Source organism: Leptopilina boulardi, unplaced genomic scaffold, assembly GCF_019393585.1.
Source record: "Leptopilina boulardi isolate dan_hultmark-lab unplaced genomic scaffold, ZJU_Lbou_2.1 LbouV2_386, whole genome shotgun sequence".
Taxonomy (NCBI): Eukaryota; Metazoa; Arthropoda; class Insecta; order Hymenoptera; family Figitidae; genus Leptopilina; species Leptopilina boulardi.
Window position 1 is genome coordinate 1,993,503 of NW_026137958.1, and position 17,783 is coordinate 2,011,285.

A 17,783-nucleotide genomic window follows, 5' to 3' on the forward strand; every position below is an offset into this window, starting at 1 on the left:
ATTCCATATTTCGGGTATTGTATTTACTTGTTTTTAGAAGTTGCAACTGTGTATTAATAAGAAAACGATTTTCCTTTGTAAATTCTCTTTTTAATAATTTTAATTTTACAATTCATACGTTTGGACATAATGATGTTAGCAGTGTGATTGTACCTTTATGTACCTATCAAACTTTCCAGAAATCACCTTCCCAACATTGGGCTTCACTAGGTTTGTTGCTTCACCCTGAAGATGGCGGTAAAGTGATCATCATTGCGGGAAATCGAGAACTGCAACTAGCGTCACTCAACAGCATTCTAGGAGTTCGTAGTGCGCCATTGTGCTGTGGTTGTATTAAATCAAGTTGCATATTTTTTGAGTTGCAATTCATCCATTAAAATCATCCTGTGCATCAATAATATCGAGGTAAGTTTATTTTAATTCATTTAATTCATTTATCGATACAATTATTTTACATGCATAATTTCTATTTGCTTCTTCTTATCAGCGTATTTTTTTGGGGGTTAATTTTATTTTCACATGGCGAGTATTCGTTTGTCCCCATCAACCCTGAAAATATTTTGCGTAACGATTTTTTTTAGCGCATCATTTAATATTCCAATGTTTCTTTTTGTTTTGCTTTATTAATAATGAAATCTTGGCGAATAAAAATTTGTTCATTAAGTGTAATTGTAAAAATGCGGGGTGGGTCGAGTTGATTTCATTGTTATTGCGTGACTGGTATTTCTATAACATGGGTCGACGACCAAGTCAATAAATGCGACTTGGCGTGCTAGCGACCGAAACATGGCCGGATAACCCCACAGAAAGTGAGGTGAGTTGTTAAGGACAATTAATTCGGGAATGTAAATGCAAGTCGCCTAATAGATTTCCTGTAGTTATTATTATTGGGAAAAAAAAATTTCAATTTTAAAACGTTTCTCTTAAGCGTTGTTTTTCGCTCTTAAAGATGGGGGAAAATTTTGATTTAGAAAAATACATTTTAACTCGTGTTGTAAATACTTATCAAAAAAATTCCAATTTCTGGATACTGTCGTAAAGATAAAGCGTTTTTACATAATAAAAGCTTGAAATAATACATGTTTACAACAAACGAAGACAATAATTTCTTGGCATAAAGGAAGTAGAATTTTCATGTAAAATGAAATAATTTTTTTTTTCTTTTTAGTAAATTAGTAAATTTTGTTTCTATTTTATTAGATAACAATTTTTGTTTACATTGTAATTATATTTCAATTAGATTATTTGGAGTGTTTACGTTTTTGGAAATAAAATTTATTTCCTTTAATTTGTGACCTGGTTGAACGTAATTAAAACGTCGAATTTCGATTTATTGTAATAGAATCATTTATATTGGAAAAAACAAATTAATTTTTTCGCAATTATTTTTTGTTTACAAACATTTTGTGATGGGGATAATTTAGAAATTAGTTTATTTCTAGACTTTGGTTATTGTTAAATCTATTTCGAATATAATTTAGATTCGTTAGTATTTTAAAATAGACAATTGATTAATTGTTTTAACTAATTTATGTTACTAATCGAACTTGATGGAGATGAAGGGAGATTTAATATTTTCTAAAGGTGAAAATAAAAATGTTAACAATAATATTTTTAAATAAAATATAATTATTAGTAATAAATAAATTAATTAATGAATATAAAATTCAATAAAATAATATTACTACTTAGTAAATGAAATTAAATTTATAAAAAAATATTAAATTGTTTTTTTAATTAAAAAAAATTTTTTTTTACGTTTTTTATGATTTCTTGTAAATGTTGCAGAGAATTTTAAAAATCAATCTTCGTCTCCTGAGTTTGATTTGTGACGTTTGCGGTTTGCAATTCTTATTAATATTGCTAGATAGCCATGAATAAATGTAGATCTGTTTTTTCTTCTCTTTTCTTTTTTTTTTTTTTCATATTATGTATAATGTCCTGTATATCTTGTTGTGCACTAAGAATGGGGAAACCATCATCAATACCCTTAGTATACATGGATTGGTTTCGTATGAAACGTTAGCTACTGCATTCCATCTCCATAAAAGTATTGGACTTGCACAAACCAAGGTCTACGAGTTGTTGCAAGTTGTGGGCAAACACAACACTTGCAAGGCGGTAAATTTCAAAAAGAAAAAGATACAGATGAGAGAGAGAAGTTGAAAGAGGAGGGGTTGGGAGGTGGGAGAACTTTCAGGTGTGATCGCAAACATACTTGCGAGAGGAATCGAGTTTATTGCAATATATTCCTTGCGTAATTTTCATATATATATATATAAATGATTCTTTAAAAATTACATTAGAAACGATTTAAATTCACTTTTCATTCACTCATTTGAGCTCTTAATTGAATTACTCGTATTACAAGTTTTCTTATATATTATTTCTTTGAAATTGGAATATTCATTTCGTTCTTTTTCTCTCTTCATTGAAAATTCTATTATTTAGTCAGAAATTCAACTTATTGAGGAAATTGGTATTTTTTCTTGAAACAAAATTTTCTTTTTTATTATTCTGTTTAAAAAAAAATTTATCCAACTAGTTTTTCTGTTAAAATTTAATTTTTTTCTAATATTAAAAAATGAAAGATGCAAACTCGTATGTTTTTAAAATTGTATTTTGTCAATTTTACCAAAAAAAAAAAAAAAAAATAGAAATTGTTACATTTTTATTCAAATATTTTTCTTTGTTAACTGAAACTTTATTTCTTTCTCTCTTTTTTTTTTGTTTTGTTAAATTTCAGTATTATTATTGTACAAACGAAATTTATTTGAACGAGACATTTTAAATTGTAACTTTTATATTCAATTCCCAAAAGATATTATATAGTTGTGAATTTAAAAACTGTACGCATTCTGTTGTGTTGAAGAGTTGGAGGAAAGTTTACTTTATATTTTCCTCTTTTCTACCTCTGAAATAATATTTTTCAATTTTACATGCGTTTATTAACTCTATAACGTTGGGCGGAAGAAGTTTTTGAACTCTTTTTTTTTCAACTATTTTCCATTATTTAAAATTTATCGAATGCAATATTATTTTTATCTATCGATAAACATTTAAATTGTTTAATAATTTAATATTCATAAATTAATTTTATAAAAAAAATTGTTTTTATGGAAAAATATAAATAATTCATATTTTGAATAAATTATAAACAAATATTTATTTTTTTTAAGATTCTTCAGATATTACAATTAATGGAAATTAATTATTAACAGTAGTTTTTTTTTTTGTAAATGAATATGGAAGTATAATTGTGAGAGTTTTGAAAATAATTAACGGCCTTTTTTTTGCAAGTGACAATTAAGGCGTTTTTGAAAAAAAAAAAAAAAAAAAAAAAATATTTATATGGACATGTGCAATTTTTTGAAAGGTTTTAAAAAAGAGAATAAGGGACAAAGTGACACGCGTACTTGCGTGCGCAGGGCGTGCACGCTGTTTCATGTAGGACACATTAATGTTTATAGTCACAAGTTGAAAGTTTTGTGATGGCAACGAACGCCCGCCAGTTTCCGAGGCAACGCTTTGTTTTGCCATTGTGGCAAAGTAAAAAGGGAGAAATGCCACCCGCGACAAAAGACCAACCACCGATCTAACCTCTTGCTGTATTAAGGTCCCATATTTCCCCCCATATACATACGAAATATCAATGATGACCAACTTTCAAAGGATGTATCCATTCTATATATAGAATCGTTACGAGAGATTAGATTTTTATATAGTGATTAAAAAAACAAACAAAAAAAAAAATTGCCCAATTTTTTATGATTATCTCAAAAGTAATGAGAAAAATTATATTCAAATAGAGAATATTTATATTGATTTAATTAATTAATATTTCTATTAATTACACTGCATTTATTTATTTGGTTCAAATAATTGGTTACTTGACTCTTTTTCAAATAAATATTTACTTGTATAAAATAATTTTTATTTGAAACAAAAACTATTTAATTGACTCAAATAATAATTATTTAAAACAAATAATAATTATTTAATACAAATAATAATTATTTAATACAAATAATAATTATTAAATAAAAATAATAATTATTTAATAAAAATAAATATTTATTTGATACAAATGAATATTTATTTAATAATAGTCAAGTAACCGACTATATTAATCAAATACATTTTTTTTCAGTCTAGTCCTTTTCATTATAAAATTATAGTTTCAAAAAATAGTTTTAACAAGAAGCAAATATTTTTATTTTTAATATAATAAAAATTATATAAATAAATAGATAATATTAAATTTTTACGAGGAGAAAAATAAATATTTGACTGGTCCAATAAATATTTTGGTTAAATCAACAAAATTTATTTCAGTCTTAACATGAATTAAAAATAAAATGTATTTTTAAATTTTAGTTATTGAGGTAACAAAATTTTATTGAGACAACCAACGATTTTAATGGGCCTACCAAATTTTTTATTGTTAAAATAGAACAGTCCTTTTAATAAAAATTCCGAAAATTAATTAATTTATTTGCTAAAATAAATGAATTTCAAAATTTTTCTTAATTCTTTTTTCTGAAAGTTGTGTAATATTATATTAAATTGAATTTTCGATAATTCTAACTAAATTAATATTTGTTTGCTTCCCCTGGTGGTTCAAGTTGCTAAAGTTCGATTGCATTTCTAAATGATGATAGTTTCAATCAAATATATGAACCTTTGAGAATTATAGAATTGACTGATAAGTAGTATTTTATATTTTTTTCTTTAAACACTAAACATCCAGAGAAATATTTTATTTGAAACAAATATATATTAATTTTATTTGTTAAAGGATTTATAATCCATACAAAGGAGTTTGATTATTATTTGAAACAAATATAATAATATTTAAGTTAAATGTATATTTGTCTCAGAGCCTAATAACTTTTTTATTTGGCATAAATTAAAATTTTGTCACAAATAAAATTTTTATTTAAATAAGTTTATTTGCAACAAATAAATATTTATTTGAAACACAAAGCTGTAGTACGCAACGTTTATGATAAACGATTTTTGAAGAAAAAATTTTTTAAAATGAAAAATTCTGTAATTTTTTGCCTAAAAAATATTTCTTGTAGTTTTCATTAATCAGCAAATTATAAAAAAAAATATTTTTTAGGCAAAAAATTATAGAATTTTTATTTTAAAAAATTATTTCTTAATAAATCGTTTATCATAAACGTTGCGTACTTCAGCTTCGTTTTGAAACAAATAAAAAATTATTTGCCTCTGAGACAAATATATCTTTTCTCTGAGTATGGTTTTTTAGTTAAATAAAATAAAACTATTTTTATTAAATTTTGATTTTAAATTATAATTTAATATTATAATTTCAGATTGAAATATATTTTAATATTTAAAATAATTTAAATTAATTAAAATAATAATAAAGTTTATGCACTTATTATATTATTTGAAAATTTTTTTATCTGGCTTGGTTTTATTGATAATTGTAGGTCTTTATTTTATTACTCGATTATTGTTAATTTGAAAAGTTGCTTGCCATTTCTAAGGGTTGGAGGCACAACTAGAAGACTCGTACTTGAAGATAGGTTCACGAATGAATTATTGAATATAGCGTGCAAAGCGAGCTAGGAGTGTGGGATTCAGGATAGAAGGGGCAGTGACATATAGAGGTCTCTAAAGACGATTTTTTTCCCTCTTTTTTTTATCATTTATTTTTACTGCTAAAAGAATTCTTAAAACTTTCTCTCTAACTTAAAAAGAAAATTGCTGATCTTTTTGCTTTCTTCTGCTAAGGTCAACAATTATTTTTAAAAAATTCGTCTATTAATAGGAATCACGATAAAAAAAATTGAGGGATGTGGTACAGATAAAGTGCGTTTTCTCAAAGAAAAAAAAATTAAATTTATTCTTTATTAAACATTGGAATATTGAAGGGATGGTTTTTTTTATATCAAGAAAATGAGTTTCAGAACTAAATATAAAATTTTATTGATTCTGAATTGCTTGGATGAATATATTAATTATAAAATTGAGGGGATTAAAATTTTTTCGATGATCACAGAGGAAAAAAAAAGGAAAAATTCCTTAAAATCTCAATGTTTTATGTGCAAAATTTTATTTTTCAAATTATACATTTTTAATTTCTTTTTTAACAATATAATATTCAATATTTAAAAATGATCCATTTATAAAAATTAAATGTTATAATTTAATTTCCGTTGCAAATATTTTTGAATAATTCTATATAGTATAATTTATTTATAAATATATGTACTGACAAAGAATAATTATAGTAATAATATCATTTACATAAATTCACCTGCAAAATTTGCGCTGTGGATTGTATTATTAACCTTTCCCTTTAAAGCCCTGGGGCTACTTTAAGCCCCTGATAAAACTTTAAAGAAGTGTATATATATCTATGTAGAGAGAGGGTTAACAGGCTATATTGTGCCCACTATCAAAACGGATTATTGGGGTATTAATTAATATAAAATAATATTAAATAAACCCTTGAAATATAGAGGGGAAATACGCATTAAAATATGTAGGATACATTTTTCAAAAAAAAACAATACCATAATTATATGGTGTTAATAATAGCACTTCAGTTTTTGTCACGTAAAAATAACCAAGCAACACAGAATCATTGCATAACAAAATATAATAATGTGGTATTTTGTTTTTTTATCCAATCTTTAAAGAAAAGTATTTTTAACCTTATATATTATTTTGTTGACTCAATTTTTATTTATAAATTAGAACGTAGGTGAAAAAAAATTAAAATTTTTAAATTAGAATTCGACAGATTTTCTTTTTATTCGAATTTTTACATTACAAAATTTTTAGCTACCGAATTTTAATTTAATTTAATTTTGTCCGAATTTCTATTTGTACTAATTTTTAAGAAGCCGAAATTTCATTTGTCCGAACAAACAATCGAGAGAAAGATTTCGATGCAATTTTAAAAATTTACCAATTACGATTTTCTTAATAATTTCTAATTGGACAATTTTAAAAATTGTGCCAAAATCTTTCTATTTGTTCGGCCATTCGTAATTTCGGACAAATGAAAGTTAACACCCTGTTAACTTTTTCAATTTCGATTCGAATTTATGGATAAATTAAAAACTACATTTTTCATTTTGGATTCTAAATCAAAATCAACGTAACAATTTCGATTTAGATTATTTTGTAATCAGAAAAATGTATTTTTGATTCGGTTTACAGAATCAAATGAATATTTTCTAATTTCTAGTTTTGTTTTTGGTTCTAATAACCAGTAAGATTTGATTATTCTTACTGAATTTGTTTCGCATCATTTAAATTAAAAAATGTCTTTTTTCCAATCAAATCAGATAAGAATTTTATTTAACAGGGTCATTAAATTCTTGATTTACTTGTTATATAATTTTCAATGTTGATTTTCAATAATCAAATAATTCTCATTTGCTTCTTGACAATTTCTACGGCAATGGATGACAGGGTTGAAAATCGTCTTAAAGAAAGTTTTCGCGGTTTCTGTGATGTGTGAATGAGTTCGATGAGAATTTTAAAGGGAAAAAAAAAATGTGGTATAGCCGGGCAAATGTGATGTGGGATATATCAAATATGCTTAGGCAGATGCGATGTCCCACAGTAGTTTGCAATTCTTAATCGTCTGTTACTGTTACCTCGATTTCACCCTCTTTCTCTCTCTACATCCTCCCTCCCGTTTTACGTCGCGGGTCGCTACGCAATTACAGAGAACCTCCTACATGAATATATAGTTTCTTCAACGTTGCATGTTTCACGTTCAAGTTCCAAGGGGGTCTTTTCTTACTTTGCGCGCAAAGGGAAAGAAAACGGTTCAACCAACTAGCTGCGGACGCTGCCGCAGCTGAAATATTTTTAACTGCGATTATATAGAAAATTAGTTTGATATACCTATTATTACCATCATATATACAGTATTATTTTTCTACTTTATTATTGAAGTACGCAAAAGCTCTATACCATATGTACTTTTATATGAATATATATATATATATATATTTTTATATATCGATTCAGAGGTATTATTATATGGAAATGGATTGTCCATAGTGATTCACCTTTTTCCTTCACTTCCATCTCTAGTCATGAAATTCTAAAAAAAATTGTATTTTATTGATGAAAATCAAGACTGAAGGCGAGAAATAAGAATTTAGAAATCTTTTACAATAATAATTTCTCTCATTTTTTTTTGCATTTGAAAGAGCTTTTGTTTTTCTTTCAAAATCCGTTGGAAAAATTAAAAAATGTTCAAAAATGACAAAATGGTGTCCATTTTAATAAAAAAAAATTTAATTACTCAAAAACCCCAATTTTTGTGGATTTAAATTTTTTTAGTTAAAATGGCCGCCATTTTGTAATTTTTAAACATTTTTTAATTTTTCCAACGGATTTTGAAAGAAAAATAAAAGCTCTTTCAAACGCAAAAAAAAATGAGACACCTAAATTACTTTAAAAGTTCTAAAGTTTTTTTCTCTCTAAATTTTAGATAAATTTTAGCCTGCCTGATTTGAATTGAATTTAGTAGATAAAAATTATTTTTTCATAATTATTTCGTATCATTAGCACTCAAATCAATGTTAAAAAACGATTTTGATTTAATTATTTCCTTTTGAATTAATGTATTTCTAAAACTAGAGAGAAATTTTAAATTTTCCTCGAAAATAAAAAGAAATGAAAACGTTTACTCTGCCGTATGAAACAAAAACTTAGTTAACTCAGTTTGTCGTTAAGGTAGATTTTCGCCTATCCTGTTGAGTGATTGTCGCCCATAACGACAAACTGAGTTAACTGAGTTTTTGTTTCGTAAGGCAAACTATATAGTCAATTAAATTTACAAGAAAATGACAATCGATGCATGGCCAAGCATGTAAAGATAAAATATTGATACCGCTATCTTCTTCAAGTACTTTTTTTCGCTGAAGCAAATTTATCGTCAATAAATAGATTTATGTATATACGCTTATCAGCGCTTAGTTAAATTTTTTGTTTTTGTTTTAACGTTCGCTGAGAAAAAAGTATAAGTGAATAAAATAGAATTTGAGATAAACCATTTTAATATAAGAAATATAAATTTTTTTTTACCAAGAAAACGCTGTCTATGACCCCTGTCTATAGTCGCTATTCATAAACTATTCCAACAACTGCATTCAATAAGTCTTTAAATAATTCCGCTCAGAGTATCATCGACTGGCTATACAACTTCTCTATTTGAGATATATAGCTGTATGATATATATATATATATGCAAAACTTCTTCGTTTTAGTACCAAGAAGATAATTTCTTAGTTTTTCACCAAGAGAAAGCTAATTGTAAAATAAATAACTCTTGTACGAGTTATTACTCGTCACTTGAATGTTTGTTGAATCATACTGGTAATTATTTAGAAGAAGAAGAAAACAGTAGATTTATGCCAAAAGAAAATCTAGAGAATTTACTACTCAACGGTATTTTCGTCTCTTGTTTCCTTAAGTTATCTTCTTTTCAGATACTCCCATTTTACTGGAGTCTCTCTCTATATCTTTTCTTACTCTTACACACTGGTCTCTTTGTCGTTGATATCCGTTCGTTCACCTCTTCCGGTCATCACCCACCTCGACTCTACCTCGTACCATTCAACATCGTAGTTTCGCTTTCCACTTCGGTATCTTCTCTATTTCCTCAAACGCTGAAGTAAACAGTCTAGTGCACTTGGTTTATCATCTCTATAGAAGGTTTTAATCACTATGTTCAAATTTCCTTTTCATTTATGCAAATCATTTGCGTTATTTACTGCTTTTTGTATTACGAATACTATTTTAATTTTCGAGTTAAATTTAAATGAAAATTGAATGAAGATTTATTAGAATTCAACAGGATCACGTGCGTTTTATTAGGAACCTATTGTATTAGAAACTCTTTTGTGATTAGTTACATAAATAATATATGAAACTGACAATTGGATAAACTTCCGTTTTCATTGTCATTATTCAGTCAATTGATTAACTGCCATAACCAAATGTTTGTTAAATTTGAAAATTTTCCTATTTAAAATTATTTAGTTGAATATTATTATAAAGATCATATTTAACGATTGAATTGCCACGAAATGGCTATTTTCTGCTTATAACCCGAGGGTTATTATCAATTGAAATTTCTCGTTTTTATTTGAATTAAATAATCACCGCTTATTCGTTTTTATGTCCTTAAAATATAAATTTAGTTTTATAACATTGAAAGAAATAGATTTCTTATTCTCATTAAGGAATTTCTTGTTTTGTAAGTTTAAGGATATGAAGTAAGATAATAGTTATTTCTTGTCTATTTAAAGATAGTTTGTTTCTAATATTTGAACTTTTGCTATTTATAGATGATGATGTAAGATATATTTCTTTGACATTTTTTTTTCCTCGTAAAAAGAAAAAAATTTTTCATTCAAATAGAATTAAAATTTACTACCTCACATGGAAATAATTAGTCGTGACTAGATTTTTCTTTCTCTTATCAAGAGTTCTGGTACAAAACACTTTGAAATTTGCCATTTCCTTTTAGAACTTCATCAGAAAGGAAGTGTGACGAAATTTCTTTTTTGTTTTAAAGTATAAACTGAAATTCGTAATAAAAACGTTAAATATTTTTTATTAAATAACGTTGATATGTATTCAGTTTATTACATTATTCTTAATTACTTGTTTGATATCATTTTTAAGAATTTTATCTTTTGAATTCGAACTGGTTTTTAAAATAATTCTTTCTTTTAAAGATAAGACAACAAATGTGGGTCCCCTCGTAGAGGAAGAATGTTGACCTAAACAGGTCCAAAAAGGGTCGAACCAGCATAAAAAAGTATTCTTTAAAAGTGTTTGGAAATCTTAATTTACTGGATTAGAAATCGAACAAAATCAAAATACAATCACAGCACCAAAACTTTCCTAAAGAATTCCTAACGATTTATTTGAAATGTTTGGAATATTTAATTGCAATGTTTAGTGAAAATTGTGTAAAGATTTAAATGTCCCGATTAAATAAATGTTCAGGAAAGTTTCGCTCTCAACATTTATTCAAGTGGGACATTTAAATCTTTACACAATTTTCACTAAACATTGCAATTAAATATTCCGAATATTTCAAATAAATCTTTAGGAAATCTTTAGGAAAGTTTCGGTGCTGTGGGGGTATAATAGAAAATTTTGACTGTTACATTGATTTTATATAGCTTTTAATTGGAAAATCTCTTAATGATAATTCAGTATTACTAATAATACTACTAATATTTTGACCATTCTTAGAAGTTTAGTTTAGTATTAAATACAATTTTCTTTAGGTTTGCCCACAAATATTCACTCAAGTTTTTACAATTTTGAAAATAATTGAAAGCATGACCAAAACAGAAGTGGCTTGCATTAAAATCACAAATGAGGTTTATCAGCCTTGAATATGACGAATATATAACAATGAAAACCGTGTTCTGGACTATTTAAGAACCCTGGCTCTTAATATTGTAATTATTGAGTTTTTTTTAAATAATTTTTTTTAAATTCGGAAAAATATATTTGGAAATTTAAATTTGGAAATCTGTCTTTCGGAAAATAGTCAAATTCGGAATACCACTCATTCGGTAAAATCACCGGGAATTTTAAATAAATTTTGAACAATGCATTAGACATTGAAAGTGGTTATTCAAGGTCCTTTTTTATGGATTAGAACCAAGGGGGATAATGAACTCGTTCCAAATCTAAAACACATTCTTAATGGCCTGAAATCGTCACGAAGCTCTCGAGGAGTCTTTTACAGAGAAAAGGGCCAACCTTGGTTGGCAAGGGTCAGTAGTTGTCGATGATGCAAAGCTCCAGGCAAGAAAATATATATATATGTATATATAATATAAAGTTGTAGGCACATTATCGACCATGGTTATATTGTTGATGCCAACGGTAGTCAAGGTAACTTAAGCTGTTTAGCCAATTGCAATCGTTGTAGTGGCCGTACTCGGCCAATCGACGTAAGGGATGATGTCGGTTTTTTGATTGGGCGATCCACGAGATAAGAAGCCAGTTTGAGGGCATTGGGAGCCACAAACAACCACGACACTAAGTGGAGAACACACTTCGGGTTCTTTGAAAATATTACGTGCATCCGGGGTTTGATCATCTCTTTGGTTATATATATATATATACTTCAACCGGATATCGTGTCTGACACTTTGGCCGCGACGGACCTTTCAGTAAGCCTCTCTTTTTTGGTTTCTTTTTAATTTTTTTCTTTTATTCTTTTTTCACTTGATCGAAAAAGGATTTAATAATTGGTTTTTTTTTCATTCGTTTTGCATTACGAGATTTTGAGCACCCACTTTTTTTCGGATAATGTGTGCATCCTCGTGTCATTCTAATAATTTATTAGTTACTTTGACGGATTCCTGTGACAATAGTCTTGTGAAAGTCCTTCACGTCCCTGCGGTTGAAAAAAAGTCTTTTTTTATGAAACGACGCGATTCACTTTTAAGCTGGTTACTCAGCAAGACTTGAGTATGTGCTGCCGTTTTATATACACGTTCGTAGCGATTCTGTCGATCAACCCCTGCCCGTGAAGATATTGCTTGATCATCAATTTTCATATCATTGAGGTAGTTCATTTTTTATTTATTCATTATTTCATAGTCAAATTTTGTGTGAAGAATGTATATTGTTTAATTTTTTTCTTTGAAGGTTTAATTTGTTTTAATTTTTGTAACTACATATTTTCAAAATTCTTTGAAAGTGTAATTTTTAACTCTTCATTGAATTGAAGCTAATCTATAGTGGATATTATATTCTTGAAATAAGAATATATTTTTTTAAATTAGAATCTAAAACTTAATTGGAATCTTAATTCAAAAAAATATTCTTGAGGGTAAATTTTATTTTTTATCTAAAGAATATTTAAATTGATAATAAAATGCAGACGATTTTAATTTTATAGGAACCAAAATGTATTTAGAAATTGTGTTGTCTACAAAGTTTAAAGATTCAGGGAGTAATTTTGAAAAGAATATTGTCATTCTAATTACAGTGGTTCAATTTTTCACTTGAAAAAAAGTGAAATCTTATAAATATCTGAAGGAATTTAGAAAGTAGCCTTTCGACCAATTTTTAACCATTTAGACTATTAAGGCGAATTTTAGTTATTTAAACAATTTTATGATTTGAAAGTTTATCTCGTTAAATTTTCTATTTATTTCGATTTTTTTTATTCTTTTGATAACTAATTGTTTCATATATTAATTTTTTCATAAAATGACAATTTTTAAATTCGTCTTTTTTGTAGTTTGTAATAATAGATAGTATTTGCCGTATCTGAATGAGTCAAAAAATAACTGATAAGCAGCTAAATATATAACTGATAATAATCAATTAAATAGCATGATATTATTTTTTATTAACTTTTTGTTTCAATATATAATGAAAAAAATTCTACAATAAAATAAAATAGTTTACTAAATTACTTTACTAATAAAAGTATTTATTGATTGTGGATGATTAAAGAATTTGATTCACTTGTTTTTAAATTAGTTATTATTTAAGTAAAGATACATTTCAGAAGCTGTTTTAGCAGAATTTAATTAAATGTTAATTAATAATTATTGTTAGTTTAACCGGTCGTGTTTTTTCGATTTCATTTAATCGTTGATTAACTTTTCATCGAAGTTAATATGAAACCGGTTTCGTGTGTGTTTTTATGTGTTCGTTATGTAAGAATGTTTTATTTTATTTTACAAATTAAATAGATAATTTAAATGGATAAATAAATAATTTAAAAATTGGATTGTAAATTTTATTTAAAAAATAATAATTTTTTCAGTTCTTTTTTTAAAATAATATTTCTCTGTAGCATAGCCGTACTTTTTGGATTTATATTTCATATATAGAAATTCTGTTGAAGTATATATGAAATTGTACATAAAGATATACATTCAATGTAAATTATAATTTATTCATAAAATTGATATACGATGTTATTTGCGCGACAGGTACGCTGTTAATGTATACCAAAAAATGTATGTCACTGTACATTTTATTAAATTTGTGCAAATACTATCAACTTTATTTAAATGCATAATTTAATATTCTTTTAGTGAGAGTCTCTGATATTCTTTTAGAAAAAAAAAATTCTAATCAATATTTATTTTACACAATAATATATTGAGAAATTTTGTTGACTTTAGAATTTATAAATTTTTATCAATATTTTTCAGTATCTATATTTAATAAAAATTAGAAAATTAATTGAATTATTAAATTTTTACTAATTATTGAAATTTTGAATTTCTTTTCTAAGAAAAATAAATAATTTTTTTCAAAGTCAAAATTATATAGTATAAAACATGTGTAATTTTGTGTTAGATATATTACGTTTGCGTGTGTAAAATTTATATTTTCTTTTATTGTTCATATGCACGTTAAAAATAATATTGCTTTTTTTATGTTTTAGCAAGAAAGAGAGGCTTTTCTTCTTTTTAAATCAAACTGTTTTGTGGTGAGTTGAAATTTTAACTTATATATATTATTTTTATTGATCTGAAATAATACTTTTATTTTTACACTTCATAGAAGGAACGTTACTTTTTTAAAAATAAAAAATAAATTGACGCACCATATTTAAAAAAAAATGGTTTTTATTTAAAAATTGAGTTTATTAAATAGAAAAGTTATGATAATTAATTAACAATTTTATTTCTTTATTATATTAAAGATATATGGGCAAAATAAACTTTAAAAAACATTTAGAAAATTTACATATCAATATATACTGTGACATTATAATTTGTTTAAACTAATGGCTGAACATGATGATTTAATCATAATAGTAAATAATATTGCGCAAATTAGTGATAAATCTACTCTCAGACGATTCAAAGATATCGATGTCATTAGGAGAGAGTATATTACCTTCTCTGCTAATTTAACTGATTAAGACAGAATTTGCCATATAATTTGTTTGATGACAAGAAATATAGAAAAGAAAATAATTTGTTTGTCTAAAAAAAAAAAAAATTGACTTTTTTTATGAAAAAAAAGATACTTTTAATTGCTTTTGACTTTCTTTCTTAATGAAAACACTTTTAGTAAATGTTTTCGTTTATTCAACATGAAAAAAAGGGGTATTTTTCAATTTCAATTCAGTAAATTTCCGCTTCGCGACTTTTCTTTCTTTAGTGAAAATTTCCTTATTAAAAGAAAATTGCTAAAGTAAATTTTTGCAAATGTTATTTTTTCTTTCATAATCAGAAAGTTTTTAAGTTATGAAAATAATAATTTACCTTCTTTTTCTGATTTTTTAATTGTTTCTGTAGGAATTATTATATTATTTGAATTACTCTGTAGGAATTATTTTTATTAAAAGAATTATAAATTAAAAAATATTTTTAGTTAAGATTAAAAAAAAAGACTTCATATTCCATGTAATGTAATGCCATTTTTTTTTGTGTGTCTTTTAAAGTCGCTCCGAGGCATAAAACAATTAAAATTATTTACATCATCAGTTTCGCGCTCTAATGAACTAAAATTAAACTTTCATTCATGAATTCGAACCTCTGTAACTTTAAACATGATACGTCCATTTTCGCTAAAACTCTCAGTATTGTTTCAAACTTGACTCGCAACAGATAGGTTCCTGGATCAATAGAGTATGTTTTCTTCCAGTTATTTAAAAAAAAATGAAAGAAAATATTTCTTTTCTTCATTTTTTTTTTGCCACAGGTTATTTAAAAATAAATTATTTAAATTTCTTTAAATAAACAAAGTTAACTTTGTTGTATTTAATTGTTTCGCAAACGATAGAAATTGGATATGAGGGGGTGGATTGGATGTGGATCGGTGTTGAATATTGAAAGGGAAGGGTTTTTAGGTGGGGGAGGGTTGGGATAAAGAGTGTGTGAGAGTGAGAGGGGGGGAGTACATAGTAAAGCAATTGATGAAGGCATAAGGTGAGTGTGACGCATGCGCACACTCAAAACAATAGGGGTGAATTCCACGAACTAGTTTAGTGTCCACCCGACCATCAGCTGATCAATATGACAATCTGCACGCTATTTAACTTGAATCACGCATTTCACTAATGAGCATCCGCAATTTTTTTCTTCTTTGTTTGTGAGAGAGTGTATTGCGGAAAAAGGAAATGTATTGTCAGTGCTCTCGGTGAAAGTTTTGTAGTGGTGCAAAAGAGGGATAAGAAGAAGAAGAAGAAAAAAAAGATTTTTAGACTTTGAGAAAAGAAATTTATATTATCCGTGTTGTGTGTCTCGTTGCTAAGTCGAATTGAGGAAGTAAAATTTCAAGTATGTGTTTGTTTTTTTCTATACTGAAAAAAATTGTTTTATAATTTTTGTATTTTAATTCGCAATTGTTTGGTTAACTCTTTTTCTTCGAAAGAATGATGTAATTTACTATTTTTTTTTGAATAAAAAAAATTTTGGAGTAACAATTGAATTAAACATTGAAATAGTGCAATTAACGAGTTTTTTTTAAGCTAAAAATATTTTATGGAAACTAATTTTTTAGACAGAATAGTTACAAACAATACAAGTTTCAATCAATACTAATTTTTAAATAATTAAAGGTTGCTCGAAACTATAATAAACTTAAAATCAATATTTGTTCTAACAAACAGTAGTTTTTAAATCAATAATTTTAATGAATTCACTGAAAAAAATATTTTATTTTACCAACAAAATATTTAAACAATTTTTTGTAAGGAGAAAAATTTTGCAGTTGACACAATTTCTACAAATGTTTAGATTATCAAAAATATTTGATAGAGACAATAAAAATTTTGTTGATCTAAACAAAATTTTGTTATTTAAAATATTTTTCTCTACGGTTAGAATAAAATACTTAAATTATAAAAATAAATAATTATTATTAAATATTAAAATCAATTTACAATAATTCCCACGAAGAATGACAATTTTAACTTTAAAAAAACTATTTTCAAATAATTGGCATAATTATTACTTTGTGTTATAAATTTTTTTTTACTTGGTATTAATAATCGTTTATAAAAACTTGAGAGTCATGCAAAACAAAGTTTCAGTTTCGATTTAATTAAATTTGTTGTAATTTAATACTGTATTTTTTTCCCCGTCTGAATTCCGAGTGTAAAGAAAAAATAGAAGTAATTTTAGGTTTTTAATTAAATAAATAAAAAAAAAAAATCCTGGTAAATACCGCAAAAGTCAGATTGTGTCAAAAGTACTTGGAATTTTTTAATAAACAATTTTTCATTGAGGATATTATTGAGGGGAGTTAATTAGAAGATCAACACACAATAGCACAAGGGAGAGTCGGATTTTATCACGAGAACAATTGGGCACCAACTTCTTTCACCTTTGCGAGTGAAAATAGCTTTTGTTAAAAAAAAAAAAAAAAAAAAATAGAGAAGGTTTCATAGAATATTTGAATTTATTATTCATTTATTCTTTATAGTTTTGAATTCTTTTATTTATTCTCTACAATATTATATATTTACCATTTTTTGTGTTACTGGTTTATTTTTTCTGTTTGGGATTTTTATTATAATAAATGAAACTAAAAAATAAATACAGTAAATAAATAACGGGTAATATATGAAAATCCTTTTTTTTTCATGTTGTAACACAATTTTTACATTGATTTTTTACCGAAATAATGAATAACGGTCGGTGCAATTTGCGTGCTTTGAATACAATAGTTCGTAACTCGAACACGCATAACTTGTAAGATTTCATTGGAGGAAAGAGAATTGAAACTTTCCGTGTGTGAAACGTTATCGAAAACCTTTGAAT

General features: G+C 25.9%; 1 protein-coding gene across 3 annotated transcripts in view; it reads left to right on the forward strand.

The window, feature by feature from the left end:
• The first annotated feature begins 237 nt into the window (after positions 1 to 237).
• LOC127288421 (heterogeneous nuclear ribonucleoprotein K) overlaps positions 238 to 17,783 on the forward strand; it is a 42,232-nt gene continuing 24,686 nt past the window's right edge. For 2 of the 3 annotated variants that reach the window (XM_051315842.1, XM_051315844.1), the window contains exons 1-2: positions 238 to 405; positions 14,453 to 14,497. The gene's annotated coding sequence lies outside the window, so the exon portion shown is untranslated. Of the gene's footprint in view, positions 406 to 14,452; positions 14,498 to 16,012; positions 16,299 to 17,783 lie in introns of those variants that run through there. The other variant, XM_051315843.1, reaches the window with a different exon arrangement.